This window comes from Phacochoerus africanus, chromosome 4 (genome assembly GCF_016906955.1).
Source record: "Phacochoerus africanus isolate WHEZ1 chromosome 4, ROS_Pafr_v1, whole genome shotgun sequence".
In the NCBI taxonomy this organism is placed as follows: Eukaryota; Metazoa; Chordata; class Mammalia; order Artiodactyla; family Suidae; genus Phacochoerus; species Phacochoerus africanus.
Genome location: NC_062547.1, coordinates 110,108,868 through 110,124,061, shown reverse-complemented (window position 1 = coordinate 110,124,061; position 15,194 = coordinate 110,108,868).

Genomic DNA, 15,194 nt, shown 5'->3' with positions numbered 1-15,194 from the left:
AAACAATAGGAATCTGAAAGTGGTGAGGTTTTATCCTAAAGGGTCCTGCGAGCAGAAAGAAATGAGTGCAAAAAGCAGTAAGAAGCTGAAGGGGCAGCTATAGCTGTTCTGCAACTTTATCAGTGGCCCTGGTTTCAGAATATTTTGAAGTGTTAAAGGCGTTAACAGTGTATGCCCATCTTCCCAACTTTTTAACAACAGATCATAAATTTTATAAAGTAGTAATTACGTCTATTTTTAAGCTGCAAGAAACACTTTTTTTCTGTTATTTAAGCCTGGAAAACTGACTTCTAAAGGATAGAGTAAGAAAGCAAGAAGCATAGTCTTGAAACCAAGGCAGAGGGACACCCCTACATGAATATGGCAGACAACTGACCTTGGAGCTACAGGTTGGCTTGAAGTTGGAATGAAATATAATTTGACCAAGGATCTTCTAGGGAGACTAACTTTGTTGTCCCAGGTGTCCCAGTGTGATGATTAGTTGATTTTTAAACTACTTTGGGCTGGTAAAGGGAAAAGTGACTAGCAAGATAATCCATCTGGCTCTACTCACATGTGTACCTATTAACTATGACTACCTTTCTGTTCTACCCCACATGATGAACCTAATTCTCCTTCATGAAAAATGGAGGGAATTTAGGTGAGCGAAGTGCTGGCAAAGTAGAGGAGCATCGCACATGCCCCTTTAGCCTCACTCTCTGGAGGCTGGGGGTGCTCTTCCCAAGAGAAAGAAGGTGCAATTTACAAAGGCATTCTAATCCCTTCTAAACATTTCAGTGGTTTCAAAATTCAAGCCTAATTTAACTATTAGAGATTAAAAAAGTAATAATTCCTATTTTCCACGGAGTTAAATAAATATTTTTATAGAGCAAGTTGGAAGTCTTCTGAGTTTTTACATAACTTTGAATAACATGTATAGCAAGTTAAATATTTGGTTAAAAAAGTCAATATGTCACTTTATTTTAATTTCTGATTAATCTGTTTTAGCCATCTTTGGAAATAATTTCAATGCAAGTAGCTCAATATGAGATAAATTCTGTGGAAACATCTTATTTGAATTTGAAATAAGCAACATAAAACTTGATGGAAAAATAATTATAAAAATATTTCTACCTGTCTTCATACATTACACATAAAATACCATTATTGATTTAAAAAATAAGGCATATAATTTGATGTGACACTAGAATGTATCCTGGAGTGAAGAAAATTAAATGTAATCCAAGTACATTTTTGAGCCAGTTATGCTTAAGCACATCTGCACATATCTAATGCAAGTGTTTACTCCTCTTTTTTAAAACTTTCCAAGATATGCTTGTATGCTTATATGATGAGCTGAATTTTTTCCACCATAGATTAAAATTCATTGAAACAATTTCTTATTTAAACAAACTTTTCCTCACACTTAGGGAGGACAAAAAATAAAATTATTTAACCAAACAGTGGATAACAGATATAAAACATGAAACATGACGAGATAACACCATCCCATGGTCATCCCATATAGCTCACATTCTGGATTGTTTGGGAAATTGTATGCTTCAGCTGTCTGATGATAAACTCTGCTGTATTTCTTCATTTAGGGGAAAAAAAACAACTGAAAGTCAGCAAGGAAAGAGAAGTATGTTTGCTTGCTTATTTGTTTTGTTTCAGCAGTGTTTTTTTTTTTCACATAAAGAAATCTCTTTAGCTAACAGAACAATTTGAAAGACACTAAGACACCAAAACTTAATTAATTCATTAATAATACCTAATTAAAGTATCCCCATTGTAAACAATATTTTAGCTGTTTATGCTAAGAACCAGCTAAAATATATAAAAATATTTAAATATTTAAAATATATATAAAATGTGTTTTCTTTTTTCTTAGCTCTTTTCCTTACTTGCCTGTTTTCATTCATGCTTTCCATTCTACTCTATCTCTTTCTATCTGTATTTCATTGTTATTTTGTCTTTATTTCCTGAAATATTGCCAACAGCTTTAAGAACAAATATTAATCTATTGGAATAAAAGACAAAAAGACAGCAGCACAGTGTAAATTTAGGCTTAGACTGAATAAGAAAGCAAATTAGCTCACCTGTGAAGTAATAGTGGGAGGCAAGAAGACTTTTTTCTTTCCTGCTCTTTTAGGACAGTTTTCAAATTTCATGAGCCTTTGAGGTACTTAAATTCATGGATCTGTCCATTTCATTTTTATGTTTTTGTATACTTACTAGGAATCAATACTTTTGAGGGTGCCCTGGTCCAATTTTGAAGAAGACATTTTTACTGGTTTTCTCCCATGGTGGAGAGGATCTGTCTAATCTTCTTTTCACAAAGTCATTAATCCATCTTGAGGACCCCACCCTCACAACCTAATCTAACCCTAATTACCTCCCAAAGGTCCCACCTTCAAATATCATCACATTGGCCATTAGGGTTTCAATATATGAATTTTAGGGGAACAAAAACATTCAGTCCATAGACAAGTATTGATTAAAAAGTTTTAGTGAATAACTTGCTTTTTTCTTCTGTTGTAACCATTTCCCATTCTTCCAGAAACGATCTCAATTTTCTTTTGTGCATTCTGCCTACCCAATCCCAGGTCATACGTTTTAGGTGAGGTTTTTCCAGCATCCACAGAGGGTGACCATATGATATAGACCCAGATCAGTCAATACATCCTGTATTCTTGGTCACAGCTCTAGAATCTGTGATGGGCATGTACCTACAGGTACATATTCCTACTAGGATGTGCCGGTACATATTCCTACTAGGTTAACCCTGAGAAAAGGAAGGATACCATGTTACCATGATATTATACCAAAGGATAGAACCTGTTTAGAGACAGAGGAAAACAGAGATGGAGAAAGAGCAATGGAGCCTGATGGCTTCACTGAGTTCCTCTCTCTCTCTTTTTTTTTTTTTATCACCACACCTTCAACACATGGAAGTTCCTGCAGCAATATTGGTTCTTTTAACCCACTGTACTGGGCTGGGGATCCAACTCACTCCTCCACAGTGATTCAAGGCCCCGAGGTCAGATTCTTAACCCACTGTGACATAGCAGGAACATCCTGAGTTCCTATTTTCTTGCCCCAAATTTATTAGATCATATAACTGCCTTTCCAGTAGTATGACCTAAACTATCCTTTTTTATAAGCCATTTTGAATTTGATTTCTAATCATTTGCAATGAATAGAATTCTAATTGGTAAATGGGGTTATTCACACAACACAGGTTATCTACATTTGAATTGATTCATCCTGCTCACACCAGTGAAGTATTGTGAGATATTAAAAATAGAACTTTGGACCTTTACAATGATCTTTTTCTTTGAAACAGTGAAAAAAAAATTCTTTTGAGAATGGTTCATTGACGATATTTCAGTGCTCTATTTAGTACTTTGATTTTTAATCTTGTAAGGACTTCAGGGGGGAAATTGATCTCTAAGCCTTTAAAGAGAAAAAGCTTTGAGTTTTTGATATGTTTTTTGCCTCTTGAAATGTGATGACTAGCAACTATTGCTAGCTTTTCCTCCTGTGAACCTTCTCAATGAATGGAGTTTCAATGTATAAGATGAATTACATGAGCTTTCCATAGACAGGAATGAATTATATATTGTCCAGTATTCTTTTATACAAAGCATTCACTAGGCCTTTTAAAAATTCCCAAAATATTTTTCTTAGATATTCTTTCTGATCAAGGTCAATGCAGGAAATTAAAATAAAGGAAAATGTCAATTGTAATTTTATTCATTCAAATACAATGTTAAATCATTGGATTTATTTCATTAATTGTACTAATAGTTTTTAATTAAATGTAACTATAATTCTGAAAAGTTTTGCATTAGCCAGACAAAGCCATGATGCTGCTATTTGATCTTCTTTGATTTTTGAAAATATCAGATCAAATATCTGCTTGGACTTTGCGTTTTTGTCTCTCCTTAAGAAAAAGTGATCTTGAACCTGAAATAAATTACAACTTAAATTAAAATAGAGAAAACTATAAGATTTTTTTTTAAGTCTCCACTCTGTAACAATTTTCTAGTTTGACTGGAGTTTCTTTTACTATTTAGTTGATAGTTAGATAACTGATTAGCATGTCTTATGAATGTGAAGAAATATGTTGCTTTGACCTAGATTTATTTAGCTGACTAAGAAATTCATGTTTATCAATGTTTCTTTAAAATTTATTAAAAAGAACTTTACAACTAGTCACTAGCCTTTAGAATAACCTCATATATTTATCAATCTGTAGTTTTTAGTAGCTTTATTTTCATGGGCTTCTGATGCTTTTTGCTTCTTTTGTAAAATCTGAAATAATTATTTGTCTTCCCCTAGAATTATTCTGTTTACCTAGAGCAGAATAATTTCAAGTATTTTAAAATTTACTATTCATGTGTAGACTTCTAAAATCTGCAAAAGACATATTTTAAAATGCATCATTAAAATACCAGTAAATATAAAGTAGATGTTAAAAGTTAAATGCAAAGATAACAAGGACATAGTTTCTTATATTCCCAAAATTGATATTACTGGAGGAAAAGTTTCACATCTCATTTCTCATGGAGTAAGGTTGGGAATGTGACCAGGTTGTAGGCTTCCTAACCCTGATATTTCAATCAGAATTAGTTATTGGCTACCTTTTATTGGATTCTACCTGAGATTTTGACTAAAGGGCTGTGTGAAGTAAATAAATAGAGAGAAAAAAATAAAAGTTCTAAACTTATTCTCTTAGACAACTAAGGCCAGTGTTCCTAATTCAAAAATAATGGATTCTAAGCCTTCTTGGTTTCTCCTCAGCTAGTAACATGAAGCTGTGGAGATTATAGGTGTTTAATAAAGACTGATAAATCCTAAAGAAGATAACACAATATAAAAACAAGATGCTTAAGATTTACAAAAATCATGACCCCCACAGCTCAAGAGTTAGCTCTTCTATCAAGCCTCTTCCTTTCCACCTCTAGGAGAATTAGACAGTAATTCTTCCTTTCTGTCTTTGGCAATTTTGAAATACTTCTAGTGGGCTGCTATATTGCACTCATCTAGGCTTCTTTCTTCCCCCTCAACTGTAAACATTCAGAGGCCACACATAATCAGTATCATACTCTCTCGTTATGCCACATACCTAAAGCAGGTGCTTTACAAGTGTCAGTAGAATAAATGGATACACTATAATACTCCATTTACACTACATGTATGCATTTGGATACTCATGTTCCCTTGCTTGGAATACTGTCCTTTGATTTACCAACAGACAACTTTTCTATCTTTCCTCCAGACTAAGTTTCCAATATTATTTCCTCGGAGAGAGACTGTCTCTGAAACCCTAGGTCTCCTACATATTGTTCTCTCTTATGGTACTCTTACTGTACAGAGCTATTGTGATTTGTAAAAATATGTCTGTAGGTGGATTTGGTTATATCATTTCTCTCATGTATAATACAGATGCTATTCAGAGCTGGAATGTGGTGTGTGTGTGTGTGTGTGTGTGTGTGTGTGTGTTCACTCCCAGAACTTAGCCCAGCACAGAAAACATAGTTGTTTTTAATATGTATTTCACGTAGGAATGAAATTAATAAAAAAAGTGATTTACAAAGGTATATGAGGAAATTTTTGATTTAAGACATATTGTGCTTTAATAGCAACCCCTTCAGCACTCTTCATGAGGGAAAACCATTAAGCATAAAACGGGAAAGAAAAGCCTTTGTGTGCATTGCTAATGCATCCTTTAGACTTTCTTAGAAGTGAAAAATCAAGGTCAAAACCAGAAGAGAATGTCTGCATGTATTATTAAGGATGGTGTTGAGGGCCTTTTATAACCTTTCTTTACAAGGAACCAGCTGCCTTACTCAAGAATGACAACACGATTTAAATAATAAAAACGATGCCTATTCAGTTTACCTTTAGTTACTGTCAAGGAGCACTGCGGCTCAACATCAGTGATTTTTATTAAATTCCTCTGTGTTTCATCTGACACGGTTTGTAGCAAAGACTAGCATGTTGAAAGCCAATTTGTCTCACTCCTGGTTTCAGGGTTGGGGAAGGGCATGTCCACTTGGAGCAAACAGGCAAGGGAGGAAGTATATCCTGAGGGAGGGAGCCAAGTGCAAAGATCTGAAGGGGTGAAAGAACTCTGAGACAATAGTTAAATAAAAGTGATAGGCACTTTAGAGATGGCAATTTTAGCAAAGACTAAAAACTATTTCCTTTTTTTGTTCTTTAGTAAGCAAAACTTTTTTTTTTTTTTTTTTTGCAGGGGGGTGGTTGGCTGGGCTCACGAGAGCCTAGAACCAAATATTACATTATCTAGTCTTCCTTGTAACTAGGTATTTAGTCATTTTTCTAAGTTCTGGCTATTAATATCTAAGTAGGAAGAAGTAGGATTTCCTCTAGGAAGGAGGTGTAAAAGTTTCAGATGAAAATAGGCTGCTTTTGCACAATGTGTTTCATGCTTCTTAATGCCTAAAGACCAACCCTAGACTGACTGCTTTCTTCTAGACTTTTAAACTTCTTTTAGTGAGAAATGAAATTCTATTTTATTTATGGAGATAAACCTAAGACTAACTTAAGACTATAAGGCGAAGGAAAAAAAAAAAAAGAGAGACAGGACCTCAGATCCCCCGGACCTTAAAGCCTGCATCTTTAGTATGTAAATTTCCTAAGGTTTAGAGAAAATTGGAACCAGTAATTAGATAAAGGGTTAAAATCTATTGAGTAAAACTGGACATAGATATTTTGCTAAGCACTCTTAAGAAATGAATCACTCAATCTTTTCCTCTACAAATTCAAAATATGGTGCTCTGAGGAAAATATTTGATAGTAATTTATTCTTTCATTCTTTGAAGACACAGATATCTTTCCCTTTTCCCATCCTCACTCAGATGGTCAGTTCTCAAACACTTCATGTCAGCATTTGAGGAGTTATAACTGGATAAGAATTGATATGAAATAAATCATCTTATCACATATTTTCCATCAAAATTTCTAACACAGTTAACTTTTTTATTAAAGTATAGTTGATATATAGTGTTGTGCCAGTTTCTGCTGTGACCCAATCACAGTGACCCAATCATACATATATATATATATATATATTCTTTATCTCATACTATCTTGCATAATGTGCTAGCCTAAGAGGCTTGATATAGTCCCTGTGCTATAGAGCAGGACCTCATTGCTTATTCATTCTAAATGCAATAGTCTGCATCTATTAACCTCAAATTCCTCATCCATCCCTCTGCCTTCCTCCACCATGGCAACCACAAGTCTCTTCTCTATGTCTGTGAGTCTGTTTCTGTTTTATAGGTAGGTTCGTTTGTGACATATTTTAGATTCACACGTAAGTTATATCATATGCTATTTGCCCTTCCATTTCTGACTTACTTCACTTAGTATGAGAATCTCCAGTTGGATCCATGTTGCTAGGAATGGCATTATTTTGTTCTTTTTATGGATTAGTAGTATTCCACTGAATACATGCATCACATCTTCTTAACCCATTCATCTGGCATCTTCTTAACCCATTCATAGACATTTAGATTGTTTCCATATTTTGGATTTTGTGAATAGTGTGCAATGACCTCAGAGGGGGGCATGTATCTTTCTGAATGAAAGTTTTGCCTGGATACTTGACCAGAAGTGGTATTGGTGGATCATTTGGTAGTTCTATATTTACTTTTCTAAGGAACCTCCCTACTGTTTTCTATTATACCAATTTACATTCCCACCAACAGTGAAGGAGGGTTCCCTTTTATCTACATCCTCTTCAGAATTTGTTATTTGTAGACTTGTTAATGATGGCCATTCTGACTGATGTGAGATGGTACCACATTGTAGTTTTAATTTGTATTTCTTTATTAATGATGTTGAACATCTTTTCATGTGCCTATTGTATGTCTTATTTGGGGAAATTTCTATTTAGGTCTTCAGCCCATTTTTTGATTGGGTTGTTTGAAAACTATAAGATGTTGATGAAAGAAATTGAAGACAAAGACAATACAAATAGATGGAAAGATATACCATGCTTTTGGGTTGGAAAAATCTATATTGTCAAAATGACTATACCACCCAAGAAAATCTACAGATTCAGTGCAATCCCTATCAAATTACCAATAACGTTCTTCACAGAACTAGAACAAAATATTTTAAAATTTGTATGGAAGCAGAAAAGACCCCGAATAACCGAAGCAATATTGAAAGGAAAAGTGGAACTGGAGGAATCAAGCTCCCTGACTCCAGACTATACTGCAAAATTATAGTAATCAAAGCAGTGTGGTACTTGCTCAAAAACAGAAAAACAGATATGGAAAAGGATAGAAAGCCCAGAAATGAGCCCAAGCATATATGATTAATTAATTTTTGACAAAGGGGGCAAGAACATACCATGGAGCAAAGATAGTCTCTTCAATAAGTGGTGCTGGGAAAACTGGACAGCTACATGTCAAATAATGAAATTAGAACATTCTCTAGCACCATACACAAAAATAAACTCAAAAGGATTAAAGACCTAAACATAAGGCCTGATACTATAAAATTCCTAGGGGAAAACAAACAGAATGCGGTTGACATAAATTGCTCCAACATCTTTTTTGATACATCTTCTAGAATGACAATAAAAACCCAAAATAAGCCAGTGGGACCTAATTAAACTCAAAAGCTTTTGTGCAATTAAGGAAACCATAAAAAAAAAAGAGACAAAAAAAGAAAAAGGGAGAAAATCTTTGCAAATGATGCAACCAACAAGGACCTAATCTTCAAAATATACAAACAATTCATACAACTTAACAACAGCAAAAAAAATTAGCTATATTAATTGGCTCAAATTATAACATATAAGCTATTTTACATTAATTTTACTAAAGTGGCTTCCGAAGTATGGACTCCTTCCATATATCATTTGCTTTGAGATTATCACAGAATTAATTGTTTTTAGGTGTATAAAATATTTTTAAATGAATTAATAAAGGTCATATGGTGAAGAAGAAATGAATTTTTTGTAATCAGAATAAATGTATATGGGTATCAACCATGTCTCTTATTTTCTTGTTGTAGTTGTTATTTTGGATATACACTTTAAATTTACCCTAAATGTTTTCTAATTTCTAGATGGGTTATAACACACTCTGTAAACTCCAAGAGTTTCTTAGTCAAACAAATGACAGAGCATGTATAAAGTTCAGACTTATGCTATGAAAAGTGCAAGAGCTCTAGAATCACACAGTACTATGGCTGTACCCTGACTCAGGCACTTAGTGTTATTGGTTGAATCATTTGAGAAATTCAGTATCTGAGCTTTAACATCTTCTTCTATAAAACAACAATAATAGCACATGACTAAGAAAGTTGTGGTGTCTCTTCCATCTCTTAGCATTTTTTCCTCTCTATTGACTCCATTTTCAACAGCATTTTGCAATACATTAGTAATGTCAGGTGAATGTAATAACCACTACACTATGGAGACTATAATGATGACCACTACATCTCCAGACTGTCAGCTAACATTTCTAGGAAAAAGATAATTCCACTTTTCTGTTTGTCTGAAGAAAATTCAATAGTATGGCTGTAATCAGGCTGGGTTAATTATGCATTTCTCCCAAATTCCCCTTTTTTATGGGAGGAAATATTATGATTCACTAGGCAAGGTATAGAGATTGAGATATGATTGGCATCAACCTTAACCAAACAATGGGAACTAGTATTGGAGTAAATTCAGCTTCCCAAAGATAACTCAAGTTCTGAAGGACTGCAGGATAGAAAGTCCACACAGTATTTACTATGAGTACTTCCAACAATTCATCATTTATTTTCAAAATTAAAGCTGCTAAATTGAATTTTTGTCCTATGCTGCCTTGCTTTAGCCTTTAACATCTTTGAAATTTCTTTTCTCACAGATGTCAAGCAACTTTCCTCTTGATTGATTTTCTATATGCTTTATTGCTCATCTATCTAGTCCCCATTTCCTTCTTTCACTGTAAGTCAAAAATGTCAAATGTATATTTGAACACATATAAAAACAACCATATATTTTAAACATGCATTGCTTATTAACATGACCAGGATTCTGATTGTACTGTACCAGAATATTCAGTCTAATATTGAATTAATTGATCACATTGTTCAACAGATAAGTGGATATTTCATTTATGCTGGTTAGCTTCATTAAGACATTACTGTAATTTTAGCCTTTATAACAATGACTACTCATGAAAATGAAGATTACGTAATGTCTTTAAATCCTCTCTTTCATCTGCTCTTTGTTTTTCTAAGACTGTAACTTACCTTTTTCAGTACCTAATTCTAAGAATAACAGTGTGATATGAAGATGATTCAATGACTGAAAAAAATCTGTAGGTTGTTTGTTTTTTTTTTGGAAATAGCTTCAATTTTATTTCTCTGAATGGTGTATTCACATATCATCCCATTAAATATTTAAATAGTGGGCCCCTTTGTCTGTATTTTTAATTTTTAATTCCCTGGTAGAATAGATGCTTCACTGGTTTCACCCTACTTGATTTTATGAAGTATTTTACACTGGTAACCATTATTTTACATATATAACCCTTTCTTCCAGTGTTTTCTATAACATTAATTTCTTTGGTGCTTAATTATTACCATTACTTCTATGTTATTCAAAAGTTATTCTTTTGACAAAAAAAAGGATTGAGGCAAGTACCTCAATTTCCACAACATATATTATTTAATAATTTAACAATTATTTTTTTAATATACTAGATCTCTAACAAGAGGTCAATATTCCTTTTCTTAGTCCCAATATTGTCTATTAACACATTCACTAAACAATTGAGAAGAGCAGGTGGATAATAATTTCTGCCTTCATGAAGAACATCTGGGAGAAGTGACTACAAAATCAAAAGTCATAAACACTTTTACAAATAATAGTTATGACCATATTCTATCCTGAACAGAAAAGGCCTTTGGAAGTCTAGCTGTACTAGCAGTACTGGACAATGGAGCCTAAAAATGTAGAGTTTCTCCTACACAGTGAAGAAAAATATATAAAGGTTCTAGTCTTGTCAAGCATATCATCATATGTTTAACTTGTGAGAAAACAGATAAACACACACTTATAAAACTATTGCAAAGAGCTAATGCCAAAAAATCAGTATACATTAGTTCAAAAAAGAAATGGGTCTATAAGTTGGATATACTGAGGAAGCCTCCAAGAATGTATGGGGATTATGATTAAAGTTTTGTGAAATTGGTAGAATTTTGAAAAATAAAATTGAGAAAGGAAGGTAAAGAATAGAAGTGAATGAAATGAAACAGTACACATATGGAATAAGATTTACATAATTTTGGGAAACAATAACAGTTGATAAGAACACAGAAGGAAAATTCAAAATCTTTGAATATTTTCATCTCTTATCTCCATTACAATGATCAATGTTATAAATTATACTATTGTTCAGAATATTTTCTGTCACCATCTGAGGATGGCTTATATTTCCCAATCCTGTAAATACCATGCTTGACCATATGACTTACGATACAACTCCATCTTGTTGACTTGAGTGGGTCATATGAATTGCTTTGGTCAATGACTTAGAAACAGAAATGAATGAGTAAGTTCCAAGTTAGAGCCTAAGAACTAGTTAGGGTTTGCCATGTTTCTCTTATAATTCTTCTAAAAGACTAGCAGGATCTCAAATATAGGCTACTTTGTCATCCTGATGACATAGAGTAGACTTGTACCTGACCAACAGGGGAGATAAAATGTGAAAAATAAGCTTTTGTGGTTGTAAGCCACAGATTTTGGGAGATTGTATGCTAGCGTAAAATGACTATTAGAAATTTATCAAGGGATTCTTCAAGAAAGAAGTGACTTATGAGTGAGATCTTGAGCCATAGATAAGACTTCCACAAAAAGAAATTATTAATGTCAATAATTTTCTGAGAAAACAGAAACAGCAAAAGCATGCATTAATTTTTACAATGCAATGAGTAAGAGAGTTTGATAAAAACAGATTTTTGTGTCAAATTTCTTAAATTATTTGTATCTATTTATGAATAATTTTTAGCTAAAAAGTCCAATTTAAAGAATGGTGACCAATACTAGTAATATCCCTCCCATCTAAATTTTGATAGCCTTAGAATTTACTTTAAAAGTAAAGAAACCATTAACTATTAATAACTATCCACAAGTTAATTGGTCTAAAAACTGATGAATATTATTCTAAGAATTTGCAAGATGAACCATACACTTGAGAGCTGCAAAGTTTTTAATGAGAAGAATTGAACAGAAGATAATTATTTCAGAATTGTTGTGAAGAAAATCAGTCATGGTATGACTCAGTAAAAAGGATTACTCCAAGTGTTAAAAGAAAATATGATCATAATCTCAGTACTGTGAAGCTTGTGGATATTTCCAAAAAGTTATTTCTTCTAATTATAAAAATGATATATTTCATGCTAAAATTGAAAGAAGATAGAAGGTGTAGAGTAAAAAGCAAAATTTCCCCAAAATGCAGCATCCCTCTACCACTATGTACACCAGACTTTTCAATGCCTACCAAATAAATACTGTTGTGACCTGTCCTGGTCCACGGTCAGGTTGAGGCACCCATAGGGAAAAATCAGCTTTTCAGGCAAAGCTAGCCATCAGCCTTGGATAGTGTAGTGTGACTGAGGGGAGCTCCAGAAATACTGTTATCTGGTCCCTGACCATGTTCTGCATAAGTTCTTTAAGGATCCAAGCTAAGAAACAGAGAGATATTTCTGGATGACTGCCAACAGGCTTTCTGATACAGATTTTAAGATAGAATATATTATGTGGATTCTTATATGAGATCATTAGGTAACACAATTGAAAATGTTTTCAATTATAGTGTCACTAAACATTCATAAAGAGGAGAATATGCACATTATATTATCCAGAGATATTCCATTTTCAAGAAGAGAATTATCTAAGATTAAATCTGGTTGAACAATAAACTAAAAATATCAGGAAAAGTAATTGAAAGATGATTGAAAATGTCCATGAAACAATTTCTCTGGAATTTCCCAACCTAAGGCAGCCTCTCTGTCTTTTGAAATTGCTGAGTATTCTCCCTATGGTTGTAAAGATATTCATAATGTTCATACAAGATTCTATTTTCTCTAATAAAGTGTTAGCATTTGGAATTCAGACACCATGCCTCATATATGACATTCTCAGTATAATTAGCACTGAATTGCATTCATTCAAAATGCTCAAAAATATTTTTATTAATAAAATTAGGGGTCACAACCAGATAGATACATTTGATTCAAATTGGAAAAGCAATTAAATTACAACACAAGAAATATGAACAGGGGTGTAGAGTAGAACTTTAATGTATGAAGGATCAATGAAGACTCTGAACAGAAAAGTACTATATTGATATTATTATGGGATTATTTACTTGGAGAATAGAATTATAGGAGGGAGTTCCTGTTGTGGCACAGTGGAAACAAAATCCAACTACTATCCATGAGGATGTGGGTTCAATACTTGGCCTTGCTCAGTGGGTCAGGGGTCTGGCATTACCATGAGCTGTGGTGTAAGTCGCAGATGTGGCTCAGATCCCATATTGCTGTGACTGTGGCATGAGCCAGTGGCTACAGCTCCAATTTGACACTTAGCTTGGGAAGTTTCATACGCCATGGATGCGGCCCTTAAAAAAAAAAAGCAAAAAAGAAATACTAGAGAGAGAAACTATATAGCAGCTAATACAATAATCTAAACTGTTGGCATTGATGATGTAAAGTTAAAACATGATATAGAAATTGAGTGAAAAGGCATATAGGACTATTGAGACTATAAGTCCCAGGAGATATTTTCTTTATATCAGAAAATTAATAGAGTTCTGGGACCTAACAATTTATGAATACATATTTTTTAATGTATGGGTGATATAGTTTATGGTGAAAAGACTAAACAAGAAAAAAATAGAAGAGTTTTCAGCCTTCTTACCTGGTTACTTAGGAAGTAATCGCCCATTAATAAAAATAAAGAATTTGGAGAAAGTAGTTTTAAAATAAGAGGTTAAAAATGGGCAGAAGACCTGAATAGACATTTCTCCAAGGAAGATATACAGATTGCCAACAAACACATGAAAAAATGCTCAACATCCTTGATTATTAGAGAAATGCAGATCAAAACTACCATGAGATACCACCTCACACCAGTCAGAATGGCCATCATTAGTAAGTCCACAAATAACAAATGCTGGAGGGGGTGTAGTAAAAAGGGAACCCTCCTGCACTGTGGCAGGAATGTAAGCTGGTACAACCACTATGGAGATCAGTATGGAGGTACCTTAGAAAACTATACATAGAACTACCATATGACACAGCAATCCCACTCTTGGCCATATATCCAGGAAAAATTTTCCTTAAAAAAGACACAGCACCCACATGTTCATTGTAGCACTATTCACAATAGCCAAGACATGGAAACAACCCAAATGTCCATTGACAGATGATTGGATTAAGAAGAGGTGGTAATATGTACATAGTGGAGTACTACTCAGCCATTAAAAAGGAACAAAATAATGCCTTTTACCAACATGGATGGAACTAGAGACTTTCATACTGAGTGAAGTAAGTCAGAAAGAGAATGGAAAATACAATATGATATCACTTATATCTGGAGTCTAATATACAACACAAATAAACCTTTCCACAGAAAAGAAAATCATGGATTTGGAGAATAGACTTGTGGTTGCCAAGGGGGAGTGGGAGGGAGTGGGATGGATTGGGAGCTTGGGGTTAATAGATGCAGGCTATTGCCTTTGGAATGGATTAGCAATGAGATCCTTCTATGTTGCCCTGGGAATTAAGTCTAGTCACTTATGATGGAGCATGATAATGCAAGAAAAAATAATGTATACATGTATGTATAACTGGGTCACCATGCTGTATAGTAGAAAATAAAATAATGTATTGGGGAAATTAAAAAATAAAAAATAAAAAAATAAAATGAAATAAAATCAGGGATTAAAGAATCAAAAGATTTAGTGTGAGGTAACCTTGAAACAACCTATTGGGAACAATCGGCAGTCAGGCAAAAATGGGGCCGGAGTTAAGGTTAAAGTACGTACTGGATGGATAGTTCTGGGACCTTACTCTCAAATCAGGATTCACCACCAACTTGTGTTATCAGGAGAAAGTCATTCAAATTCTCTGGATGTTGTGTTTAGAGGATTTATAAAAGTTCAACCCTGCAAAGA